The 20,496-nt window shown below is 41.8% G+C and overlaps 1 protein-coding gene across 6 annotated transcripts in view; it reads right to left on the minus strand.

Moving 5' to 3' along the window:
• zeb2b (zinc finger E-box binding homeobox 2b) overlaps positions 1-20,496 on the minus strand; it is an 85,893-nt gene that overhangs the window by 43,706 nt on the left and 21,691 nt on the right. The window lies entirely within an intron of this gene.

Below are 20,496 nucleotides of genomic sequence, written 5' to 3' on the forward strand. Positions count from 1 at the left end.
AAACAATAAGGTTGATTTAACCAAATAAGAAAAAGTTCACAGGGTGTTAATACTTTTCAGTGCTCTGTAGGGTGGAAGAGGTAGAGTCCAATAAAGAATTGGACATTTTGTAGGTAAAGACGTTGGAAAAAACAGATTCCTTTCAGGTGGGAGTAAATAATGGATGCATACTTTGGCTCGAGCATGATGAAGCAGTCCTGTCCTGTGAAACCTGCGATTGGCTTCCTGTCTGCCTGAATAATTCACTGCCAGGTGGAGAGTCTTAGACTACTCCCTGCTTGTCTCAGTTTCCTGGCGAAATAATCTGAACAGCCTCATGAAAGATTAAAACAGGTGTGAAGACAGGAGGTGACTTGTACTTCCTGACACCTTTATGAAATTCAAAATGCAGGCAAATATCCTCACATTTCTTCACCTACATCCTCAGGTTCAGCCCGCCGCTCTGCTCTTTGCAAGTCACCCCTGATAGGAGCGTCAGCTAAATGGCAAAAATGTAAATGGAAAATGACAGGCCCTGGAGATTCCCCTCGGTCCTGGATGAGTGTGTGTGTGCGTGTTCAGGTTTGTCCTTGATAAAAGACGGTGGAAAATGTATTTGTGCCGAAGAGGAGAAAAACTGAATAGAGGGATTTGGCGTCACAAAAGTGTGTCTGACAGGTTGAAGGGCTGGAACCGTGAGCGATCGGACACCTTGGTGGCTTCTCCTGAAGCGGCGGCTCCTGAGCAGATATGACACTGGGAGCAGAAATCCCTACCTCCTCCCCCTCCTCCGCCTCTACCTGACAAACCGTGTTTTTAAAAAGTTCATACCAGAGCAAATGAGCCTTTACGGGAAAACTTACAGCTCGGATCTTCTCCATTTCAAAGACATAACATGTATTTATTGCGTCCCTCCTTCTTGCTGACACTTAAATTTCCCTCTGGGATAAATAGACCCTGAAAGTAGCAGAAGCCCTGCTGTTTTAACACACAGACACAGACTGAGCTGTCTGAGAAAGAAACAGGTACAAGCCCCTGTAGAACCTTTAAATCACCTCAGATTGATGCAGTAAAATAAAGTAAAATGCATAATAATGTATTAGCTTTCCAGCATGAACGGAGAGACACAGAGGAGGAGCAGGAGGCAAAGGTTTTCCAGACCAGGCAACGTTTCTCCCTTTCAAACTCCACACACCCCACGCTGCTCGGTGGCCAAACAGAGACGAGAATGTTTGTCAGAAAAGTAACGAAAATCAATAAAAGGCAAGACCCCACCACCAACAACCTGGCTAAAGGCTCACTGCACTGCTTTCCTTCCTACGCTCGATCTAGCTTGGAGGAGCAAGGAGGAGGAAGCCGGAGGAGCAGCTGGGCCTCTCCCACGATGATGCCTGTAGGCTCTCTCCCTTAATGTGGAGTCCGGAAAATAGTTGGACGTCATTGAAACAACCTGCAGCGAGAAGCATTTAGAGCTGAGGCTGTGGCATTAAAGTTTGATCTTGTCACATTTTACTAAGATTTTTCCATTCTGGAATGCAGAGACACTTTTGAACATCGTTTTTAGATTGTTTTAAAAAGCTCTGATTGACAATCTGTCACATTTGCGTAATTTTTTCTCATGTTTTTTATAAAAAAGGTTGTAAAGACACGTTTTTGCTTCGTCAAGACAACTTTGAGTCCTGTTGCTGATTTTATTTAAACCGCTTTTGTAGTTTTTTGAGCATTTTGAAGAGGTTTTATTTGTATGTCTTTCGTGGAAAAGGTTCTGAAAATCACTTATTGCCTCAATCGAACAAGTTCTCAGTTTGCATAAAAGTTTAAAAGTTTGAATCACATTTCTGATTTCCTTTTTCCCTGTGGATGCCCCAAGCTGACGTTTTTACACGTTTTCATTAAATATTTTTCAGATTAGTGGCAAACTTGTTGCCTATACTGCCCCCTGGTGATGAAACTACTTATCACAGGTTATTAAAACCAGTCCAGTTGATGGAAAAATCTGTCTATGTACACTTTTATGGTTCAGTGGAGTTTTCAAAAGGTTTCGAACATTTAAAAATATGAATATTTCTTATTACGAACACTCTTAGTGCTTTAAATGCTGTTTCTTCTTTTACAAGTTTTTCTAGCCTGACATCATTCTCAAGGTCCTCTGGATCCCAACATCAGCTGAAATCAAAGCATGACTCAACAGTCGCCTCCCTTCCTCCATCGTTCTCACTCTGACACATTATTCTGGCAACATATGGCAAAACAACTTAAAACTCCCCCTCCTAATGCTCTCCGACTGCGACTTGTCCTAAAACAGCGCCGTAGCCCACACAACCCGTCCCAAACTCAGCTACACACAGAGGCAAGAACATTTGATCCTCGATTTCACAGAAACAACAGCTAAGAGCATTGGAGTAGCAGAAAGGAGTAGTGGAATCTTGTGGTTCCTTTCCCTCGTCTGCTGTCTTTAATGAATAAATCAGCTGGTTGCATCTTAAAGCACCTAGGAGTCCAAACTACAAACTATAGATTGTGGTGGTCAGGATGTTGCCATGCCACAATGTAGACTTTCCATCAAAAGTAAAAAGTTGAATTATGGCCAGCGTCAGTGTGCAGACCTTTTCTACTTTAAATTCTATAATGAAAAGTCATGGTAAGTTACATTTGCACCATGGCTGGTGAAATAATAGGTACATTTCAGAAATGTAGACAACATTTGGTACAAACGTCTGTCTCACAGAGACCTCACAACCAACTCCAGCAGTCACACCTTGTAGCAACCAGGAAGTGGAACACTTTGGATTAAAGCTGCCCTTTTGGTTCAGTTTCTAGCTACAGATACTACAAATTTGTACCTATCAGTTTCAAACTTGGCCAATATACTCCTAAGGCACTGGAGATTTCAAGTAATCAGAAGGTTGCGTTTTTTGGTATTTCCAACCATTACATTTTAAGAGATTTTGATGTATCAACGGTCAGTTTTGGTCTTTGGACTTTAGTTTTCATCAGAGGGTGTGGGGGCCATTCAGGGCAGCTTCAGGCTTTAATGCACGTCGTGTTTTTAGGCAGATTTACCTTTATTTGCTAAAAACGGTTTCTTTTACTGCCCCTAATTTTTTAAACAAAAGCTTGTAAGCTATTATTTGTTACATTTAAGGACATCCTGCATTTCTGAGATTGTTGATGATTAATTAAGAAAAAAAAACATTTCTGTGAAATCTTAGCTCATTAAACCATCTTCACCCCCCACCAGCAGCCACTGAAGAGAGGAAACAAGTCGAGCATAGACCCTCTAATTGCAATCCGCTCTTACCTGCCTCCCCCTCCTCCCTCCATGAGGGGTGAGAGGACAAGGACAGGCGTGTGTTTTTTGTGTTTGAAATAAACATGACCCTTGTGGTTTCTCCCAAGGCGAGAGTTAAGAAAAGAGAAGAGATGCCTGAGTGAGAGTAAAAAGGGAAGGGCTCTTGACGACAGCGACGATACCTTTGCCTGAACAAAAAGAGATGAGGGGAGTTATCATGAGGAGGTTGGGTGGAGAAGTGCCATTCACTGCCACTTAGATCTACACTCTCTGCTCAGACTAAAAATAGTAAGAGCATTAACCTCCTGGCTTACAGGAGAGGAGAAATTAAGAAAATAAAAGCCTCAAACAACGTTTTACTGAACCAGAGAGTCTGCACTCGTCTTTTTTTGTGTTTTTACAGCAAAAGATAAATCTCAACAGGTAAAAGTTCAGCAGTGGTGTTAGTTCAATAATTTTTTTATTTACTGCATCTTCAGACGTCTGTCTCCTTCACACAGGTTTCTCTGTAAATGCATTCAGTTTGGCGTCTGCAGAGTGTTAATTGTATGAAAGAGGACGGGGTCTGTGACGAGAAATGGGTCTGCTTTGTAAAAATCTTCCAATAAGGGATTATGACACAGATCATAAATATACTCAACCTTATAAATATTTGAGCTTGGCTACTCCCCTTGCTTAATGTGCTGTACAGGCCCTAATTAAGCCTGTATCTGATAGATGCCACTGCATAATGATGTGCGGGGGGAGTGGTGGTGGGGGTTGGGGTGGCGGCAGCAGCGGCGGCGGTGGCTGGGGACAAAAGTATCATCCGAAGCACTCACTCTGTAATAATGATAGCGATGTTAATGACGGCAATGCTACTTCAATTAAAAGTACTCAGCTACGACGGCGGCTGTCAATGCGCTGACCCCGACTCAGCCCGTGAGAGTGGAGAGGTAAGCCGTCTCCCTCTTTGGCTGCGAAAATCCGCCTTTTATCAGGTCAGTTTGGACTATTGCTGGGGCTAATTTTGTTAAACCAAGTGAGAATATTAACGTCCTGCAAGAAGAGCCGGATAAAGGGGCCAATTTAGCCTGATTCTAATGCTATTATACCTGCTAAAAAGCTCATTTCAGTTGTAGCTAAAGCATAAGCAACAGTTTTTTTCCCACCAAAATAATAAGAAACTATTTTACACTATCGTTACATGTTTTATAAAATGCTGACAGTTTAAATATTGAGCTTAGGCTGAAAATTAAAGAAGATTTGCAGATTCTTAAGGATGTTCAGAAACAGCTTAATTCTAGTTGATTTTGGGAGACTTCTTGAGTTAAAATTGTGGATAAAGGGTCACCTCTTTATAAAAAACCTCCACTAACTTGAAAAACAGAAGGTTAGGGGTGTGTTTTTGTTAAATGACACAAGCAGTCATGAGTAGGGGGTCAAGTTCAGGGTACAGGCCAACGCAGGTCACCAAAGATCCCACCTCCTTGTTTAACAAGCTGACTTTTAGAGCTTTGGAGCTCATTAAAATGCAAAAACAACCTTGTTAGATCGTTGTTGTGGGACTGATTTCCCTCTTCCTGTTTCACACACCTATCAGCGAGAAGTATTATCGCATTTTACTCGATTTCACCCGCTAAAGCACTGCCTTCTGTCATTGTTGCTTGTAAAAAGCTACTGTCAGGGTTCTGTTTCTAAACTTTCTGCTAACATTTGCAGCGAGGAGTTGGATCCAGAGCTAATTTAGTTTGATTCTAATGCTTTCATACCCACTAAAAAGCTCTTTTAAGTGGTTTTCCAAAAATAAAGCATTTTAACACAAATCTGCACCACATTATTGATTTGCACTAATAAAAATACAATTTTGGAGATAATCATCCCTAGATTTTGCTTATTTTATTTTACTTTAAGCTAAAAACTGCCACAGTTTATTGATTAGATAGATCACTTTCTATTTACTTTAATTATTCACCATTAAAATTTCAAATTGACTCACATTAGGGGTAAGAAGTGTCACATTTAGGCAGGTTTTTAATCTCTTTTTGAACAATGACATTTTAAATCTGAGGTTGGCCTCTACGTGGTTTTAAAGGGAACTGGTGCAAAGACTTTCCTTGAAATGTGCAGCTTTTTAAAGAATAGTCAATTCTACCTTCTATGAAGCTAATGAGCTAAAATTGTGCCTAATTGGTTTTGAAAAACATTCATAAACTTAAAAAAGAAGAAGGTTATGGTTGTTTGGAACAAGGAGCCAAATTTGAGGCAAATGCTCACACAGTTCACCTAAGATCCCAACTCCTTGTTTAATTAGCTAAGTTTTGAGTTGTTGAGCTCATTAAGATGCAAAACTAACCTGCTTTAATTTGTGTTTTTGCAGATTTTATTGCTTCACTTACAAAGCATTAAATATACCGAACAGTGTCTCCCTTAACTCAAGAAAAAGCTGTTATCTCCTCTCAAAGATCCTCCACCTCTGCTCTGTTCCTAAATTTGCTGCCAAACTTTTGTGGCGAAAGCAGCTCAGACTTTTTTTCTGCTGATGAGGTCCCCTCGCCTTGTGCAGGACTTGCTATGCCAAGCAGTATTTGAGCTGTTATTCACTGAGTAACACGGCATCCAGGTTGACACCGAGAGGAAACGTCTCACTCCCGAACCAGTAAATTATTCTAATAAAAGAGCGATAAAAGGTTACGACACAATGTAGGTTGCCATTTTTAAGCTTTTACTACACGTGGTGAAAGTTGAAAATAAAGAGAGGAAACCTGGCCTAGTTTTAGGTCTTGAGACAATTTATAAAAAGAAAATCGACGCAGAAAAGCTGCATTTTTCTTTTTACAATTCCCTAAAGACGGGTCCAGGAGGGACCGAACCGATTCTTCTGAGCTTCCCCTGATTTAGGCGTTCAACTTGTAACCCGAAACAGACTCGTCGCCTGGAGTTCGAAAAGCCACCTCATTGTCTGGTGAACTCATGCGTCCCCCAGCTCCACGTTCGGTCAGCGAGCTCCATTCTGCCGTTAGACTCAGATGATCAATGCAGATTAATTATGTAATAGCGTTTTGGCGCCACGCCACTTGCAGCATACGCTGGAAAAAGAAAAAAGTACCACACAGAGATCCTGACTTGCTCAGGTACCGAGGACTTATTCAATTACTGCACCGGAGAGAAATATACCGGGAAGCAGAAATATCTGGGTTTTAACCTGACACACATGCTCCTCCTCTCTCTCTACACTGACAAGCTCTCATTACTGAGCAAACATGCTTGCCAAGTAGCCATGAAGCAGAGCCTAATAAGCACATTATTGTATTTACCTTAGATAAGGTGAGACGCAGAGGTGATAAGAGACAGATAACAGCATGCTTGCATAGCAGAGAGATACAAGGAGAGCCTCTTTGCAGACTGAATTAAAGGGAGACACTATGAGCTACAAATCAGGCTCCTGGTTAGCAGAACGTAGCAGGAAGTGACCGGGTGAAAGGTCATAAGCAAGTCCCTTCTTGCCAGCCCCTTCAATTTATCACCTATTGAGCATAGTTCATGGCCAGGTCATAAATCTGAGCAGATGGCCACCTCGACCCTCTGGATGCAAACAGAAACCAAGAACAAAGCACAAAATCATGTGATTTTTGGAGTTTTTTCCTGTGCCAGATGCGTGTCCCCCCGATCCGAGACACCCATCATCCTCCTCCTGCATGACCCAAGACGGGCCCGCGGCTCATTTCTAGGTAATTTCTCGCTCGCATCCCACACCGTCGATCGCGGCGCCATTGTGAGGTGAGAGAAAGTGACAGCGCCGGCTCTCCGGGGCAGAAGCTTCCCAGTCGAGTGGATCGGCGGACTGAAAATCGCTTATGAATAGTCATTAGGCCTTCATTACAAAGCCCCTCGCTACCCACTTCTTCCTGTGCAACCAAATGCTTCTTGTCATCCACACAAGGTGTATCATTTAATTGCCAATTGATTTTTCTCAACCCCACCCCCTCCTTTCTATATGACAACATGTCACAGAGCAAAATGCAGCTTCGACCAGCCCTGGGCAGCCACATATTCTTGGCATCCCTGAATATTCTTCAAAAAAAGAGCTTATGTGCCTCACACAATAATTAAAGACAGAAAAAGGAGAGCAAGGAAGAGAGGGAGAAAATATTCTTTGTGTGACGACTGGGAATTGTTTCTTTGTGACCCATTTTCCGATTCGGAGGCCTCAAAGCTTGAAAAGCTTATGCTTCTGGGTAAACAGTTATGGTGGGTGTCTATTCTACCTTCTAACAGAGGCATTGGCTGTGCCTGGTAAAACTATTCACATTACAACATCAAACTTTAACGCATTTTATTGGGATGTTAGGAGGTAGAACAAGGTTGTGTAATCTGTGGCTCTTTAGGCCCTCCATGGAGGCTTCCCATATCTGTGGCCAAATGTGCTCAAAAGCATTTACATGTAATGATAATAAAAACAACCAATATGCAGGATTTTGTTTCTGGAAATAAGTAACATTTCATTAAATTATCTATGGTAAAGTATGATAATAGACCAGCAAAATGTGGTGAAAAATCTGAACACTGTGGCCTTCGTTTCTATTTATCCCCTTAAAGCTGATACCTCTAAATAAAATTCAGTCTTTACCATCTGAAGTCACCTGATTGGTAAACGGTTCCCCCAGATTAGGTTAGCTGTCCCTCATGAAGAAAAACATGCCAACATCATGATGCTGTCACCATTTCCCACAGTGGGGATGGATATTTTCAGGCTGAAGTTCAGTTAGTTTTCCTCACATGATGTTTTACGTCTGACCAGAGGACAGATGTTGGCTGGTCCCCACATGGCTGGTAGTAGGGCATCTTATGGGCAATAGCTGCTCTGTCTGCAGCTTCTCCTGCCTGAGCTGTAGATCTCTGCAGCTCCTCCAGAGTTACCACAGGCCTTGTCAGATTGGGTGGATTGGCATGTCTTGGTAGAGTACTCCTTTCTGCTTCCAAATGATGGACTGAATGGTGAAATTGGTTGTTCTGTGTCTTATTTAGAAGAATCAGAGTAAAAGGGGGCTGAGTCCAAATAAAAGTCCTATTTTAAATTTTTATTTATAAAAAAAGTCGAAATCAATGTTTTTGTGTTCACAGTTCAAAGTAAAAGTAACATCCTTTGATCACCAGAGCTTTGTGCTGAGAAACTTTCTGTATGTTTTTAAGTCATAAATGACAAAAAGGTACAGATCAGACCCCCTTCCCCCCACCACCACCACCACCACCAGGTGTTTGTCCTATCAGGTGCGCCTCGCCTTGGGTTTTTTCACTCCGTTTTCACGTCGCCTGTATTTACAATTTCATCCCCACACGCATGGCGGATTGAGCTCGCAGCCTCGTCTTTGCCTTACAAAATGCGGCAAATACGCACCCCCAGCCCCGCCAACCCCCTTTGACACGTAACCTAGCGCGATTATCGAGTTGGTGCAGCCTTAATAAGCTGAATAATGAGGGAATTTCAGAAATGCCCGAGCGCCATTATACCCCAACAATAAGAGCTAGGAGTGAGTAAACCAGTGTGGGGCAGAAGGTAGGCGTCGGGGATATAATGAGGCTACTGTGTCAGTAATGTAGTCTCTATTGTACACCCATGTAAAAGCCCATTTCTTCACATGCACATGAAGCCAGTCAGATTTCTGGAAGAATGGCACACACAGTTCTTCTTTTACTTCACCTCTCTTTCTGTTTTCCTTTTTTCTCTTGTCTGCCGTCTCAGTGGCAGCCGGTGACAGTGGCTGGCAGCCGCCTGGCTTCTTGAAGGCAAACATTACAGCAAAAGATGAGCTGCAGGTGTGCCAGGCTTGTAAACATGCACTAATTACACATTTGGTTTTCCAGTGGATGACAATGAGGTCACTGAAATAATTGTTGTTTTTTTATGAGCTGCTCTGCTGCTTGTAATCCTAAATAATGCACACCAAAACAAACTCACTGCATGCTAAAAAGCCTTACCCTTTAACCTGTTCTGCAACCAGGTCCTTTAAATTGACAAACTGAGCAATCAGGATTGCCATTAATTATATCTGCAGCTCACTCAATACTATTAGTCCTGATTTTTTGAAATATGAATCACTCGGACATTAAATCATGTCAGGTGCCTCACCAATCATCCCTCAGCTGGAAGATGTGGGGAAAACAATCTCTCCCATGTATTGTCAGATAGGAGGGAGGATACACAATGAATAGGCACATACATCAAAAGACCTGCCAAACAATTGTCTGGTTTTTATTAAGAAGCTCCGAACGTTGCTGCTGGACAAGGCCAGGAGAAGTGCCGGGCTTGCACTTTTTCTTTCCTGCAGTGCAATACAGGTGCACGATTTAACAGCCCCTCACTTGGTGGGAGCGTGTGTGTTTTCCTGCAGCATAAAGAGGCTTCTAAAGCAGCCTAATCTGTCAGGGCTGCGCCATGGCTTGGCTCTACAGAGACAGGAGATACGCTTTCGCCAGGACGCCTGCTCCTTTTCAAGCCGAGGTCACTAAAATCCAGGTGGATCGGCAGCACGAGCCAAGTCCCCCTCCTTCCCCCAACTGCTTTTATTCCCCCAACGCAGTTAAACCCTTGAATACAGATCTCCCCAGGCCCTGCAAGGCCTGGCAAACTTCCAGAGTGAAGCTCAAGTGAGCATTCAACATCTCAGCAACTCAGTTCTCCCTAACATTTACTCCCAGGATACACCTCTGTCTGTGAAAAGGTGAACAAATGTGCAAGCGCAGGAAGAGGAGCTCCACTTGTTTACGAAGTCCTCTGTGAGGGGAATCTAAGCCTGCTTAGCAGAACTTTCAGGTGAGATAAAAGTAAAAGATCCTGCAGGGACAGAGGTCAATTTAGAAAATGAGTATCTCCTAAGAAAGCAACCCGTTTGGGAAACCATTTAGATGTGTCCTTGGACCTAATTATTTGACTCAAGTGTGTTGAAGAAGAGAGACATCTAAAAGGACACTGACCCTCGTGGACTGGACCTTGACACTCCTGATCTAGATCTATTGACCTTCAGTCCCTGTTTAGTTTAGTTGGTTGCTGCAGTAAATACCGACAACACCGCAGCTCGACTCATGATTTCCATGTGTTGCCAACTATAGATGTAGCAGCTCCTTGCAAATCAAAGCATTTATTTAACCACCACTGGTCAGAGCATGGACCAAACTACGTCCAGCAGACCATTTTCTTCTAGGCTCTCCACTAAATTTGAAAATTTCAAAAATATTACAGCAGATTAGGCAAATGCTGTTTTATGAACTCTCATCATGTTAGCGGCTGATAATTATTTTTTTAGGAATAAAAGTAGGAGGTGGTGCGCCACCAATGATATTCCTGGAAATGCTTCGGTTCCAAGTATGTGTTTCACACGGGAAGATCATTAGTGACGCACCGCTCTTAGCTTGACTGTTTTAAGATGGTAGAAATCTGCTTTAATCATCATCTCTCTTGGACTAGCCGTTAGCTTTAGCCTTCAGGACCTACTAATCTGGACTGATGCTACAAGAAGATGCCTTATGGGTTTTCTGCTGCTGATATTTTAACAGAACCACACTTCAAAAATCCTGAACTTTCACTTCAAGTAAAGGCAACACACGACTGTCCATAACGCTTTCCTCTATAAAAGATTGAACAACTCATTAAAAAAAAGGGCACTACCTGAAATATTCACCTGGAGCCTGTAGTTCTACCGACTGCACTTTGTTTGGGCATCTCTTTCCATTTATTGAGGGGAGGGGGGGGTAATCTTTTGCCGTACTTTTTACAAGCTGTTAATATTGATTGCCGGCCCGGATAAGGGAGGAGGGCGGCTCAATCTCAATAATAGCATTCCATTATATGGCAGACGACAGCCGTGCCGAGTGTGCATCTTCCATGCAGCCACGCATTTAGAGTATTATCAAATTGATAGTGACTCAAATTGATTTAGATAATGAAGGTCGCTGCACCTTGAAATATAATGGCCACTTATTGTAATTACCGTCACAATTATCAAGGTCACCGCATCAAAAACAAAAGGGGGTTGACATTGTGACCACTGCAATGGAGTCTGACGAGCATTTATTACCGATTCTGATCACAGGAGGGGTAATACTGCTACATTTTATGGTGGATAAAGGGTTTGATGGAGGTCAAGAGTTTTTACGTCAGATACAACAAATAAACAGAGCTCAAAACCTTGACAAGTATTCCTGCCTGATTTCTGACAACCGCTGCCCTTCACCCTCCTTTTTTCCTCCTCGCTGCCTCCAATGCCCATCAACATGTCGGGAAAAACAGGGAATGACACCCCTGTATGAGCAAACTGTCACACTCGACACCTCAGCTAAGGCACTCGCGGGCATTGTGCCAAAAATAAAAAAATTATTCATGAAAAAAAAAGTGACAGGGTCCCTTATCATTTTTTATGTCAGAAATTCCCAGTTTTCAGTCTTTTGGAGCAATTTGTATGGTTGTATGGATGGATGGATGGATGGATGGATGGATGGAAGGATGGAAGGACGGACGGGTGGACGGATGGGTGGGTGGATGGGTGGGTGGATGGATGGATGGATGGATGGATGGATGGATGGATGGAAGGATGGAAGGACGGACGGACGGACAGACGGACGGACGGGTGGATGGATGGATGGATGGGTGGATGGATGGATGGATGGGTGGATGGGCGGACGGACGGACGGACGGACGGACGGACGGGTGGATGGATGGATGGATGGGTGGATGGATGGGTGGGTGGATGGATGGATGGATGGATGGATGGATGGATGGATGGATGGATGGATGGATGGAAGGATGGAAGGACGGACGGACGGACGGACGGACGGGTGGATGGATGGATGGATGGGTGGATGGATGGGTGGGTGGATGGATGGATGGATGGATGGATGGATGGATGGGTGGATGGACGGATGGATGGGTGGGTGGATGGATGGATGGATGGATGGATGGATGGATGGGTGGATGGATGGATGGATGGGTGGATGGGCGGACGGATGGACGGATGGGCGGACGGATGGATGGATGGGTGGATGGGCGGACGGATGGACGGATGGGCGGACGGATGGACGGATGAATGGATGGAACGTAAAGAAAACAGGATTGGCAATAAAGGACTCAAATACTAATATTATTTTTATTTTATTTTTATCCGGACCTGGAAAAGCCTTGAATCACATTCTATGCTTTCCATTATTTTCCAGACTGTGTTGGACCCCTGAAATAAAAACAAAACCACCACATTTTGTGGCAAACGGTCCTGTAGACTATACCACTATCTCCGTATAATCAAACAATGTTGAAGTGTGTTTCCTTTCACACAGTTGAGCCTGCAATAAACCCTTGGCCTTTGTTTCGACTACACCGAGCAGAAGGATGACCTCAGCTTTGAAACAATAAAGTGCCTGTAATGGTCTCTCCAGAGGCCTGCTGCCTCAACTTTGTTTCTCCTTAAAGTGTGAGAAGAGGGCAGGAATGAAGGAAAAAGGAAAAACTTTCTCTGCATTTTAGCAGGCTTGAAGGGACTGAAGGTGAAAGTTGAAGGGATTCTCTTGGTTAAGACAGGATAAAAGCCCAAAGGTGGACAACACTAAGTGAAAGTGGGCTAATAGTAGTAAGAGTGGTGGTGGAGGGTACTAAAGGGGCGGAGGCATGGCAAACTGCTAAGAGGATCAAATATCGAAGCACAACAAAAGCCGTGTCACAGGGGCGTTTGAGTCACAAGTCTCCCTTCGACAACCCCTCCTTCGCCACCCCGTACCTCTAACCTCCTGTTACCGCGACAGCGCTCTGCCACAAAGACAACCCCCCGATATGACAAAGAACAAAACGGCAGACAGATGTAGGTATTGTCATGCAGAATGTTCCCTCCCTCCTCCTCCTCCTCCTGCACCCGCAGAGGAGAAAAAAAGACCCAACAACCTGCATTTGTGCCTCCAACACCTCTAAAAAAGAGCAACCGAGTCGCTGCCCTGTGGTTGAGATCGCTGACGGCCAAAAGAGCAAGCCAACCTTCTGGTCACCAGAGGTGAAGCCAGCTTCGAATCAACCCTAGATGCAGAATTTGGACTTTCAAAGCCAAGTCTGCAAAGGTGGTAGTTTGGGTCTATATTTTTGTGCATAAAATGCGGCCGCTTCCAGAGCCAAAATAAATCCGAACATTCTGGTTTGTTTTATTCTAAGAAAAAGAGCCACGGCCTCACTATGATGGCTCAGGACTGGGAGCCAGATTGAGGAGGAGATTACAGTTTCTCGTGGCCAGCTGATGCATTGATCTAGTTTCAACATCAAACAGGTTTTATTTTTAGCTTCCTGGCAATCCGAGTGAGACCAAACTGTCAGAGTTTGCTTGTTCAAATGGTTAAGAGGGGACTGGATTGGATCTTTAACTCAAGTTTTCGCCAGGGTCTCCTTTCCCCCCAGGTGTCGGGTCAGCTATGTCGAGACTGACCCCAAGTCCGAGGTGAGCTCTTGATGAAGCCGGGACATATTATTACAGCTGGAGGACCTGTGGAGACCTCTGGCATGGGGACGAGGTCTGATTGATTCAGACCAGATGGGCGTCCGGACGCGTTTGCAGCGCAGTGACTGAAATAGCTGCACGCCGTCTCGCTGCATTCTTCGGGAACACATCGTACATGCTCTTTAACTTCTGACTTAAAGCAATCAAAACGCAACATGATGCCATAAAACATGCTAACTTCAGCTATCGCACATTAAACTCTAAGTTAATTTAAAACCACAAAGAAACTCACTTATAAAACAGCAGAACTTTTGTTGTGGGTTTGTATATTGTTTCATTTAGGTCTTCTTTTTTTATCTGCAATATTTGGAGCACATTTAGCTTATTGCTTACCCAAAACAGACTTGCCTTGAGATTCCTTATCAAGATGCTGGTTTATTTGAAGTTTTATATTGTTTTGGGTAACGCACGAGCTAAATAAATAGACACCAGACTACATTTATGATGTTTGAAGTTTAAAGTTACCTCTTTAAACAGGTATATAGAAAGAAATGCAACCTTTAAGGTCAGTTAACTCCAGCTTAATTTTTACAAAAGGATTGTTGATGACCAGACCATTTGATTGTAGTATACAGAGACCTATCTCTAACTCTTGTTTTGTCTAAACTTAGGGATAAATTCACACATTTTAAGCAATCAACCCCATCAGGCCAAAAGTTTCCTGCTTCTAAATCCACAAATCCAACAACTAATAGATATTTCCACTCAATATTTGCAAAAGAATTGATTAAGATCAGGTGCAAATCAACCCAATAGGTCTTGGGTTTATCATACCAAATGCAGTCATACATTTGTCAGAATCTAGGGCTAAATTCACAAATTCTAAGCCAAAAATATCCCATTGACTAAAGTAGCCAACATGTTTTGGTGTTAAAGGGCCCAAATCCAGCAGCATAGAAAATTAATTTCCAATTTTTTACAAAAGATTTAGGTCTGGATGAAAATCTGGGAAGATTTCTGGTCATTAGTAATATACGAGGCTCAAAGGTGAAGATGTAAGTCCCAAAAACAAACAACCTGAAAGAGGAGCATGAAAAACATGCATGAAATACATGACAAGACAATCAATGCACATGTGTTTTGGGCTTCTACTGAGTGTGTGCACCAAAATAACAAATTACTTAGCACCGTAGGACTTGATATGACCAGAGAGGTACCTTAAATTAGCCAGGGATTTACTCTAATTGGTGAAAGTCATCTGCTTCAACCTTCAACATGCTAAATCCTTTGACCCCAGTCTAGACTGAATTCTTGACAGTCCTGCACTAATGTCCTGGGACGACGGCAAAACAGAGACAAATCCAGAGCGGCAGGCCAATCCAACAAGAGGCCTGTCTCCTGGGTTTTAATGCTGGATGGCAGCACAGGCCACTGTTTGGGGAAATTAAGGTTTATAAAGGTGATTCCTGGCTGCTGTTATTCCTGCGAGAGAGGGGAAGGAGGGAAGACTAGCAGTGGAGAGAGAGGAAGGAGGCAGGGGTGGTCTCATGGGATTTATATAGAAAACACCCACACTCGTATAATCCCACACCTCAATGGCACTATTGTCCAGAGAAAACCACATTAAGGGAAATTACCTGATTTGAAAGTTTACACGGTTGTTTTACAATTGATTTACTCTTAGAACCTGTTGAAAGCATAATTCCTCGCCCTTTTCTTCCCCTCATCTCATCACTCCATCTTTCAGAATTATTTGCAGCAGTCTGTCTGGAGCAGATTGGGGTGCAGGAGGTTCTTTGAGGAGAAAGTGGCTCCAGGAGACAACATGAACTCATTCTGAAACCAGAGATAATTCAAATCTTCTATTCATTTCTACTCTAATTCCTGATGAACTTTGTTTCACTTTGCTTTTAGCTGTTCTCACCCTCTGTTTCAGTCCGCTTGTTCATTAAAACTCACATCTGATATCACTCTATCATCCGCCACCAAAACCCTCAAACCTGTGAGAAAGAGTGGAAGGGCTTTATCCTCATTCTGCACCGTTTAGCGGTGAGCTTGTTGGATTTCACTCAGTTACACCATGTATCAAAGGAAAGGAGTCTTAACACACACAAAGGTGCCTCTACACCTTAGCGTCGACTTTAATCTCTGCCCCGAGGCACCAGACAAACTATTCTTTCCCCAGCGAGGCACCTTGCATAAGATGTCGAAATCAGCTTACGACATGATCTTTTAAGAAAGCCCGCTCTTGTGTGTAGGTTTACAAGGTGTGCACACTGTGCAGGACCGTACTGAGTGCCATTGTGATCTGTTCAGAGATGAGCATCCACCTCACCAGTGCTCAGATACACAAAACAAAACCAGGCAGCGAGGCCTAATGCATAACTCTTATTTATGTCATTCAATTTACCCCGACTCACTTGGAAATTCATTTTCATGATCAATTACAAAACCTTTAGGCATCTGTAATGCATTTGCTTTGACAGGGTGAATTCACAGACGCTTGCTGAGTAAACACACACACTGTAAACTAACCCGAGTGCCTGTAAGAACAGGTTGGCTAATTTTCCTGCTTTTCATAGCGTATTTGTGTGGATTTTTCTCTTGGGAGCAAGCAGTTACCTACACCTTTGAGGGTAATAGCAAGCTTTTGTTGTTTCCTTGCACGTCTGCAGATGAAAAACATGATGCAAAATGTTATGTGAGCAGAGGAGAAAGGGTTTGTAGTTTAATCATAAAAACATTTATTTATAATTCTTATTAGCTTGATTCAGCATATAAGGCCCAACTACCTGAACCAATAAGCATGCGAAGAAACTAGCATCAGATAGCTCAGCTGAAATCCAAATTGGTCAAAATATGTTACAAATACAAGACCATTAAAAACCAATTTTATCATAAACTAGATTTTAAATGAACTGTTAAATGAAGCTTATCGGCTAAATGAGACTATTTTATTTTTACACTTTCTTTGAACAGCGTTTGTTTGATCTGGCATTTATTCTAAAAAAATCTTCTCAGATGAAACAGAACTGTAATTGATAAGATTTCATCATGCAAATCTTTGTTTTTAATCAAGTTTAGTCAATAGGCTTAAAAGCTTGGTTTTCAAGATGGGGCACTGAAAGAATACAAAGTTGATACATTGAGAACAAAATATTATGACATCTGTTTTCAAATGGTGGATGCATTAAATAAAGGATTTTATAAAGCAACAAAGTTGTTTTTTATTGTTAGTGAGATTTATTTTGACTATTTGAATCAAGCCAATCTAGCTAATCCAATTAAAATGCCTTAACTAGCCAAACTAAACTAGTGTGAGCCAAACAGCTAAGATAAAAATGATAAAAATGTTGAAAGGATATTCTATTTTGTAGACAACTAAAAGTATAATTTAAAGATAGAAGTAAAAATTTCATTTGGAGTATTTAACTAAAACACGGCTATCAAAAGCAGCTAAACATGCTATGTGTCTGTGCCAAAAATATGCTAAGCTAACTAGCACACAAATATCTTTGGTCAAACTGGTAAAAAGGAGATAAAAGCATTTTATGAGTGTGCAAAATGTACCACAGAAAATAGAAAAGGCATTAAATTTAATAGAATTGAGTCAAACCAGCCTTTTTTTCATCTGTTATACTGGTTACACTCAAAAGCTTGGTGGTGCTACATGTCTAACTGCCATGTTGCTACAGTTAAGGCGACAAATATTTAAATGTGTAACATAACAAGCTGGTAGACTATAATACAACAATGCTGTGTGTTTTATTCTTTTGAGTTTGATTTTGAGAACTAGACTGAAGCTAATCTAGATAAACCAACTAAACTAGCAAAACAAGCTAAGCTAACTACCTCAAAAAGCTAAGCTAAAACTGCTTAGAAGTAGATCAAATATTTTATAGGTGTTTGATTATTTATCAAACAGAGAAAACAAAATGTAAAATTCAAGAGAATAAGTACAAAAAAACGTTACTTTCATTACTAATTTAGTCCTGGATGAAAAAAATCAACTATTTTCTGCTTTTGTAAAATGTTTTAGTCCTTTACCTCTACACAATACTGAGATTTATTTGTCATTATCTAGCAAAAGTTAATACTAAAATAAAATTATCAAAATATGTGGCTACCCCAGGCAATGATTAGAACATCTCATCATTCAAATCAGTCCCATCAATATTGATACCCAAAGGTGTGTCAGGGGAAAGAAAATAAATCAGAGCAGTTGTTCTACATATTAAATTACTGTGTAGTGACAGAGTAAAACAAATTTATAGAATGAAAATGGGAAAAGGTTACAGTGTCTCAATGGCAGTGGCGCCAAAATAAACAAAGCATCTGTAAAAAACTCAAGTTTGTCCTCTGCTGCCTCCCTATCCTCCCCTCACACCTCCTTCAAACAGGTTCGATTTTATGAATCACTGCTTGCTCCTCGAGGGAACACATTGTGCATTCCTACAGCCGTGGCCTCTGCTCATATGCAGGGATAATTCATTTCAATATTTATCTCTATGAATATTTTGTTCTTGTTTTTTTCTTTTCTTTTTCCTTTCTTATGGGGTGAAAAATAAGGCAGAAATCACAAAACGGGTTTGGGGGGAGGCACGGCGCCTGGCTGCAGCGTGGAGGTGGGAGGCTTGGAGGAGATCATCAGAAAGGGAAATTGTGCACAGCAGGAAGAAAAATCATTGTGTTACCCCAGGTGAAAAATATTGTTGCTTTGCTTAAAAGTGCATGCAAGGCGAGCTACATTATTAGAATGTTTAAATATTAATTCTTCTGCTGGGTAGTAAAGATGATGGAGTCGCCGAGTCAACTACTTTGTTTTTCCTCCCCCTGCTTGTAGGCCACAGCTGCATTATTTCTGTCTCATCTGAACCTCGCTTTGTTCCCCGTTCCTGCAGAACAACACTCTCCCCTCCTTGCACTCAGGGTCGTTCTCCAGATAATTTTTGATGTTTAAACAAAACATGTGATATAACTGGAAGGACGTGGAGGGTATAATGTGGCAGCTTTGATCAGAGAGTCAATACTCCTCGTCTTTGTCCTGACTGAAGGTGAGGTTGCATTTCAAGCGCTCTGAGGTTTTAGGCACTTAGAGGTACAACTATATGCAAAATGATGCAAAAACAAGCTAAAATGTGCATTTTCATAAAGGTGGCAGAATGGACAGGAGGAAGTTTCACTGCTAAAATGCTATGAATAAATTTCAGAAACTAATTATCACCTGATGCTCATTTCCCTGCTTCATGCAGATATCATTTAGCGAAATGCAACTGAATAAGACTGCTCCTTACTCCTGAGGACGTGCTCACTAAATAGATGGGGCGGGGAGAGGGGTGTTTGCCCAACAAAGCCAGGTGCGATTTACAAGGATTTTCAAGGATGAAAAGAGAAAGATTTCAAAGCTGCCAGCTTAAAGGTGAGCAATAAGCTGCTCAAATTTGAAACACTTTAGAAAAGTGAAGAGGATTCAAAGAGTCAGTGGTAGAGCAGGAGACACAGGAAAGCGAGATTCAGGTACTTTGGCTAATGTTCACCTGATTGGTGTAGCTTGAGCATGATTATTTTGACCTTATTAAAAGGAATTAAAAGGTAATATGATTAATTGACAATTGCATTGGTAACAGCAGTTAACATATACTAAATTGTACATTTTTTTTAAAACTTAAAAAGTATAGCAAAATGTTGATATGTTTAAAGAAACTTTCTTACCTACTTTAATTAGATCAGCCTAATACAGCTAATGATGAATTTATTTGAATATTAATAGTTTGATAAGAAGCATTTTGGGTTTCTGTCCATTTGGAGGTTCTCAGAGATGACAAAACAAAACAGATTTGTTGTTTTTTTAATTTAAACATAAGATTTGAGAAAAATATCACAAAAAAACTAACTGTGGGGTGGCTTTCAAAAACATTCTAATTCTAATAACAGACCACATTTTTTAACCAATAACATATTTTTACTCAATTTCTGCAAAACAATCAGTCCAATGGGTCAAAACATTCTAAGCCTGAGGTCAATCTGTAGTTTTGCCCAAATTCAGGATTAAATTCACACATTTTCCATCAGCATTCACACCCATAACCAGTTAGCCAAAAAAGTCTTGCAACTAAACATTACTCTGTAGATCGGTCATATAATTTCTGACAGACTTCAGCCTAAAACTAAATCTAAACGTCTTAAAAGGTAATCATGTATTCACTTATTCTCATCCTAAAACAAGCACATTTCTGGCTCCCAAGATTCTTCCCCAGAACTATACTGTTGGAGCCATGAGGGCAGTTGACTGAGCAGACAACGCATGGAGACCTGGAGGCCTTCAGTCCATGAAAGTGAGAGTGCTGTCACTCCCACACTCCTCCATCTCACTCCCCCTCACCCCACCTGAGAGCGATTGCGGTCCATGTTCTAGTCACTCATGCGTAAGAAGCAATACACAAGTCCGGTGTACAGCCACTTTAAAAGCTCATCAGGCGCGTACTCTTGCTTGTAGGAAATACCTTATTCATGACAGTGCTGGCTGTAGCCTAGGTAATTACTCGAATCAAGGTGGCCTCGGAAATGTTTAAATCTACAAGGACTGGGAGGAGGCATGAATAATGCAAAATAATTTGCATCTGAATTTTTTAAGTGTGCTTTATTTGAAAAACCTAAAACATGGGCTTCGATTAAACTTTGATGAGTGAAAGCTGAGCGTGAAGCCGAAGCAAACCACCTCATTTGAAGAAATTATTTAGAAACGTGGCGGTAAAGAGGACAGAAGAGGTGAGCAAGGCA

The sequence above is a fragment of the Girardinichthys multiradiatus genome, chromosome 24, assembly GCF_021462225.1.
Source record: "Girardinichthys multiradiatus isolate DD_20200921_A chromosome 24, DD_fGirMul_XY1, whole genome shotgun sequence".
In the NCBI taxonomy this organism is placed as follows: Eukaryota; Metazoa; Chordata; class Actinopteri; order Cyprinodontiformes; family Goodeidae; genus Girardinichthys; species Girardinichthys multiradiatus.